Source organism: Scylla paramamosain, chromosome 2 (genome assembly GCF_035594125.1).
Source record: "Scylla paramamosain isolate STU-SP2022 chromosome 2, ASM3559412v1, whole genome shotgun sequence".
In the NCBI taxonomy this organism is placed as follows: Eukaryota; Metazoa; Arthropoda; class Malacostraca; order Decapoda; family Portunidae; genus Scylla; species Scylla paramamosain.
The window spans coordinates 15,001,589-15,007,500 of NC_087152.1; the positions used below are offsets into that span (position 1 = coordinate 15,001,589).

General features: G+C 39.2%; 1 long non-coding RNA gene across 1 annotated transcript in view; it reads left to right on the forward strand.

Moving 5' to 3' along the window:
* The first annotated feature begins 4,459 nt into the window (after positions 1-4,459).
* The window catches only part of LOC135106515 (uncharacterized), a 2,267-nt gene continuing 814 nt past the window's right edge, over positions 4,460-5,912 (forward strand). Inside the window, exons 1-2 of the long non-coding RNA XR_010271339.1 lie at positions 4,460-5,317; positions 5,485-5,912. The exon at positions 5,485-5,912 is cut by the window's right edge and continues 814 nt beyond it. This is a non-coding gene — a long non-coding RNA (uncharacterized LOC135106515). The remainder of the gene's footprint in view (positions 5,318-5,484) is intronic.

Below are 5,912 nucleotides of genomic sequence, written 5' to 3' on the forward strand. Positions count from 1 at the left end.
TGACATAACTGGTGCTTTCAGTGACGTCACAAAAGATGCGAGCCAAAATACCCTGTTCCTCATCCACGTGGGAATAAACAACTTAAGAAGACAAGATCAGAGGCTCTTTTAGAAAGGTACCGAGAGATGATCCGGAAATATAAATAAAAAAGAAAAAAAAAATCATTTTCGGTATCCTTCCTAGAATTGATATGGGTAAATCATTCTATGATAACGTTCTGTACGAATTCGAGGCTCATCAATCTATGCAGAGAGGAAGGCGTTCAGTGTAAAAATTTGTGGAACAACTTCTTTAACCAGGGAACTCTTTTCAGAAACGATGGATTACACTTGAATTCAATAGGGTCAGCAAGACTTGGACGCCTCTTTCACGATCCGTTAAATGATTATACATCAAAAAGCGCGAGTCGGCAGGAACCTCGAAAGACAGCGTAGTAATTAATGATGAAAGTCCCCCATCTGTTCGCGAGAGTCTCAAGTCTTGTTATGTCAATGCACGTAGTTTTGAGAAATAAATTTTCATGATTTAGAAGAGATCGTGTACATTGAGGAACACGATGTCATCGGAGTAACAGAATCCTAGATTAATACATCAAACACAGATTTCTTAGCTGAATTTGCGGTTCCATGATACACTCTGTTCAGCTGTGAAAGAAAGTGCAGAGAAGGAAGTGGTGTGCTCCTCTACGTTAAGTCTGGTCTCCACCTTATCAAAAAAACTTACAGCAAAAATAGATAACATAAATGCCTCCTACATTCAACTCAACTTTAAATCTCACAAATTTGTAATTGGTATTATTTACCGACCGCCAAGTCAGACTCAAACTATAGATAACCAACTTTATGAGCAAATAGCAGCAATTTACCACCAAAATGAGTCAATTATTGTGGGAAACTTTAATTTACCAGTTCACAGATGGAGCGATCTATTAAATTCGCATTCGGGTTATGACGTACAGGAAAGAAGTCTAGACCAACTAGTAACGCATCCAGCAAGAGGTGAAAATATCTTAGACCTTGTTTTAATGACAAATGAAAACATCGTTAGTAATTTAGAAATCAGTATTCAGCACCAGTGACCACCGGGTGATTACGTTCAGTATGGATATTAATGAATATGGATATTAATGAATCAACAGCAAAGGGAAGTAGAGAAAAGGTACCTGACTATTCAATGGCAAATTTTAATAAATTAAGAAATATTCTGGCCAACTTTGACTGGAATGTAATCTTAGAAAATACTAACATTAACGTGGAAGACATTCACTTCAAAACTTAACGAAACTCTTGAAAAATCTGTTCCAATGAAAAATAAGCGAACAACCGTTAACGATAAACCCAAATGGTGGAAAGCGGTCATCAGAAACAGCCTCTCAGCCAAAAAACGTGCGTATCACAAATACAAACTGACTAAAAATAACGATGGCAAAGCAGAACATGATTGATTGCGGCGTCATTGTAAAAAAGACTTAAAAGAAACTGTAAGAAACTGTAAGAAAAACTTTGAACTTCACATTGCTAATGAATGTAAAACAAGTCCTAAGAAATTCTTCAAATACATTAGAAAGAAAAAAAGTATTAACCTCTACAATTGGCCTTCTTGTCTTGAAAAATGGCACACTGTCAACGAAATCCAAATGGCTGAGAATCCAAACGACTGCTTTGCATCCATATTCACCAATGAAAAACATTCTGAATATCTACCACCCACTCAACCCGTAAATAACACCTTTTTGAGCACGTGTACTTTCCAGGAAAAAAAAAATTTTAGACGCGATTAATGAAAAAAAAAAAAAAAAAATCAGGACCAGATAAAATTTCCCCACGAATATTGAAATAGGCTAAAAACGAGCTTGCAAAGCCTCTATCAATATTATTCAATAAATCATTGAACACTCGACAAGTCCTAGATGATTGGAAACTAGTTGATGCTGCATATATATATATATATATATATATATATATATATATATATATATATATATATATATATATATATATATATATATATATATATATATATATATATATATATATATATATATATATATATATAAGAGATAAATCTCAACCTCATAATTACCGTCCCATAAGCCTCACATCTATAGTTGGTAAGCTTATGGAATCAATGATACGGGATAAAACGGTAAAGTTCCTTGAAAATAATGATTTCATAAAGGACGCTCAACATGGATTTAAAAATAAACGTTCATGTTTAACGAATTTACTGGACTTTTTTTTTCACGACGTGTATAATATGTATGATAATACCAGGATAGTGGATATAGTGTATTTTGATTTCCAAAAGGCATTTGATAAAGTTCCCCATAAGCACCTCTTACATAAACTTAAAGCTCACTGCATATCAGGTGACCTCGCTGCGTGGATAGACTGTTGATTGACAGACCGCAAACAGTGAGTAATAATTAATGGTAATTTTTCAAACTGGATCAGTGTAAATAGTGGCGTTCCTCAAGGATCAGTCTTAGGGCCAATTCTCCTCATAATATATATGATTGACATGGACGAAGGGATCATAGGTAATTTGTCAAAATTCGCTGATGATACTAACAAGACTGACTCACCAAACCAACGTCAAGTTTTGCAAAAAGACATAGACAATCTCATTAAATGGTCAGAAAAGGGGCTTATGAACTTTAATTTTGATAAATGCCACGTATTGCATACTGGAAACAGTAATCCACAAGATAATTTTAAAATGAGTAACACTCCCATCAAAAGTGTGGATGCCGAAAAAGATCTGGGAGTTTTAGAGTCAAAAGATCTTAAACCAAGCAAACATTACACCGAAGTCGTCAAAAATGACAATAAACTAATAGGCTTCATAGGAAGATCTTTCACATTTAAATCAGAGAAAATCATTTTGACCTTGTACAACTCACTCATACGTCCACATCTTGAATATAACGTACAGTTTTGCTCACCTTACTGCAAAAAGAATATCAAGAAATTAGAAAAAATACAACTCAGAGTAACAAAAATTATCCCAAGGCTTCGCAATAAACCCTACGAGGAACGCCTTAAAGAACTAAATCTATTCTCCGAAATATTAGGATTGCATGTACGAGTAGGTTGTATGTAGTAGAAGTAAACCTCATCTCTCTACTTTCCTCTAAAATTCCATGTTGTTTTTCTAAACAACATGGTACCATTTCCTTTTTCCTGCCAGCTTCGGTTAGAAGGATTGGGGGTGGGGAGGAACCTTCTGTACTATCCTCTCTCTCTCTCTCTCTCTCTCTCTCTCTCTCTCTCTCTCTCTCTCTCTCTCACTAATAGTTAGGGTAGACTAGTTATCCAGACAGCCTTGTAAGGACGTCAGGGTCTGTTGCTGTTTGGTCTTCCTTTGTATTAATTTGTATTCCTTGTTTCCTCCTCCTCATCGTCACACATGTTAGTATTGCCAACATCATGTGTAATATACGACACATAATTATGTACCGAGTGGCTGTGACATTCTGGGAGGTGCATGCGGTGCTGCATTATATAAGATGGTGCTGCCGCATGTCGAGGTTCACTTGGGCCCTTCCTGCCTCCTGCCGTGGACAGAGTCGCTCCTCCGCACCACACCTCCGCCTGGGGTCTTCGCTTAGTGACGCCACCGGCCTGCAGGGAGGCTTCCAGCGGCAGGTGATGGGGGCTGGAATACTCGCGTTATAGTGATTTCGGTTGTGACTTTAGTATAACAGCAACATATACTTATGATAGTTACTGGAGAAAATGCCGTCCCATCTCCGAAAAGAAACATGTTTCTACGAGCGATTAAGGTTCTTGTGGCTGCATTCTTCAGGTCTCTCCCTGAGGTCAATTGCACGGCGGTCTGGCAGGAGTCCATATACGGTGCGGCGCTGGCTGTGCTGGTGGGAGAAATGTGGACGCCTCCACAAGCCAATCCGGAGTCAGAGGCGCTGCAGAGCTCCGGTTGCACACGGTGATGGGAATCTCACCCCAAGCATGACGGAAGGAAACCTCTCCGTCACTGAAAAAGCACTGTTACTTCATTGGTTGAATACTGTTCCCATGAAATCACCGCCATACGCCTTTACCAAAACTCTCTTCCTTGATCCTGAAGTGTTCTATCAGAGTATTTATGGAACTCTAGCATGAATTTAATTATTAAGAAAAAAAGTTTATGGTGTGTTTGAAATTCTGCATCGGCAGCAACAGTGAAGGGATATTTTCAAGGTTATAACTACCACTTTCAATGAAATAAATAAGTAATTATATATATATATATATATATATATATATATATATATATATATATATATATATATATATATATATATATATATATATATATATATATATATATATATATATATATATATATATATATATATATATATATATATATATATATATATATATATATATATATATATATAAAATTTATAAATAGATATATTCTTTAATTACTTCCCTAAATAAAATTATCAGCGAGAGTTACCGGACAGACAAACCTATCCTAGAGTTTTGCTTGAGTTACTGCTCCTGCGTCACCTTCATCATTAGTGATGGTCTGGGAATGTGTAGGGAATAGTACAGCGACATATGAATAATAATAATAATAATAATAAAAAAGAAAAAAAAAGTTCGGAATAAAAGTAGAGATAAACTACAGATTATAGCTGAACTTCCTTATCAGGAAGATTTAGTCTACAGCAGCAACGTAAAACGTATTACATAATTTTGTGCATATTGCCCAATGTCACTAATGAGTGTTTTTATCCTCTTCGCCAGCCACGATATGGAGTTTTTGGCCCCCTTCTGTATTTGGTTGTCCTCAGTGTCCTGGCTTGTGCTGGCATTCATGGCTTCGTTGGAGGGTACTTCGGGTTAGTCTCTATTGCCTTGTTGCTTGAATTTAAGATTTTTACCTTGAAAATGAAATATTGTTTGAATGTGACACTTTCTCTTGACCATATGTGTCAGTACTTCAGATATCGGCATAAGTATCACAATAACAGCCGTGCTGTCACCTGGACACAGCCGTGAAGGACAGCTGGGATGCTGACGCGACCACGGCGGTGAGAAACGTTCTGCTGGCGTCATCAGAAGGTGACTCGTCTCTCATCATTATTGCAGAAAACAGATTGATGGTGAGGCTTTGCGTTTTGTCGTTTGTGGATGAGATAGTTTTAAATCTTAGGGTTCAATGAATACTGGCTTGATGAAACAATGATAATTATTCTAGATTGGAGTAGAAACATTCATCGGGGCCTTTCGAGGCGTGGCGGTGTTTGAGGAGGCCACGAATGGGTCGCAGCTCTCCCAGGTGGTCACGCATGCCCGTCAGGTAGGACTTGAGGGGAGGCTGGTGTGTTTCTGTCGCTACAATTGCTCTTATGTTATGATAATGGTGGTGCTGCTGGTATTAGTGTTGGTGATATTATTATTGGTATTAGCATCATTACGGCTACTTCATTCCCACCTTGTGTCCTGGGCCGTGTGGTTTTCGGATAGGTGCGGGTGGCATCGTGGATGGTCGTGGTGGTGGTGGTGAGTGACAACCCAGTCTTCCTGGCCGCCTTCGCCCAACAGGCCCGTGAGGGTCGCCTGCTGGTGTGGGCCACGAGGCTCATTGTGGTGAGCCGCCGCGCCCCACACCGCCTCCACCCGCTCCACCAGACTCTCGCCCTTACCAACTCCCTCCTGCTGCTGGTGGATGGCGCGGCGGGGGTGAGCAGGTGTGTGTGTGTCTATGTGGAGGCTGTGCTGCACACAGACAAGCCTCTCATGTACTGTACTGTTTTCATGACCACCATGTGACTGTCTGGTTCTCTGTATGCTTGTGAACACTGTCACAGCCAAGCAGAGTACCGCTGTTCCAGGGCTGCTGGTTGGGTGGTAATGCCATACCAACGACCTGGCGTCGCCCCGCTGCGGGTTGC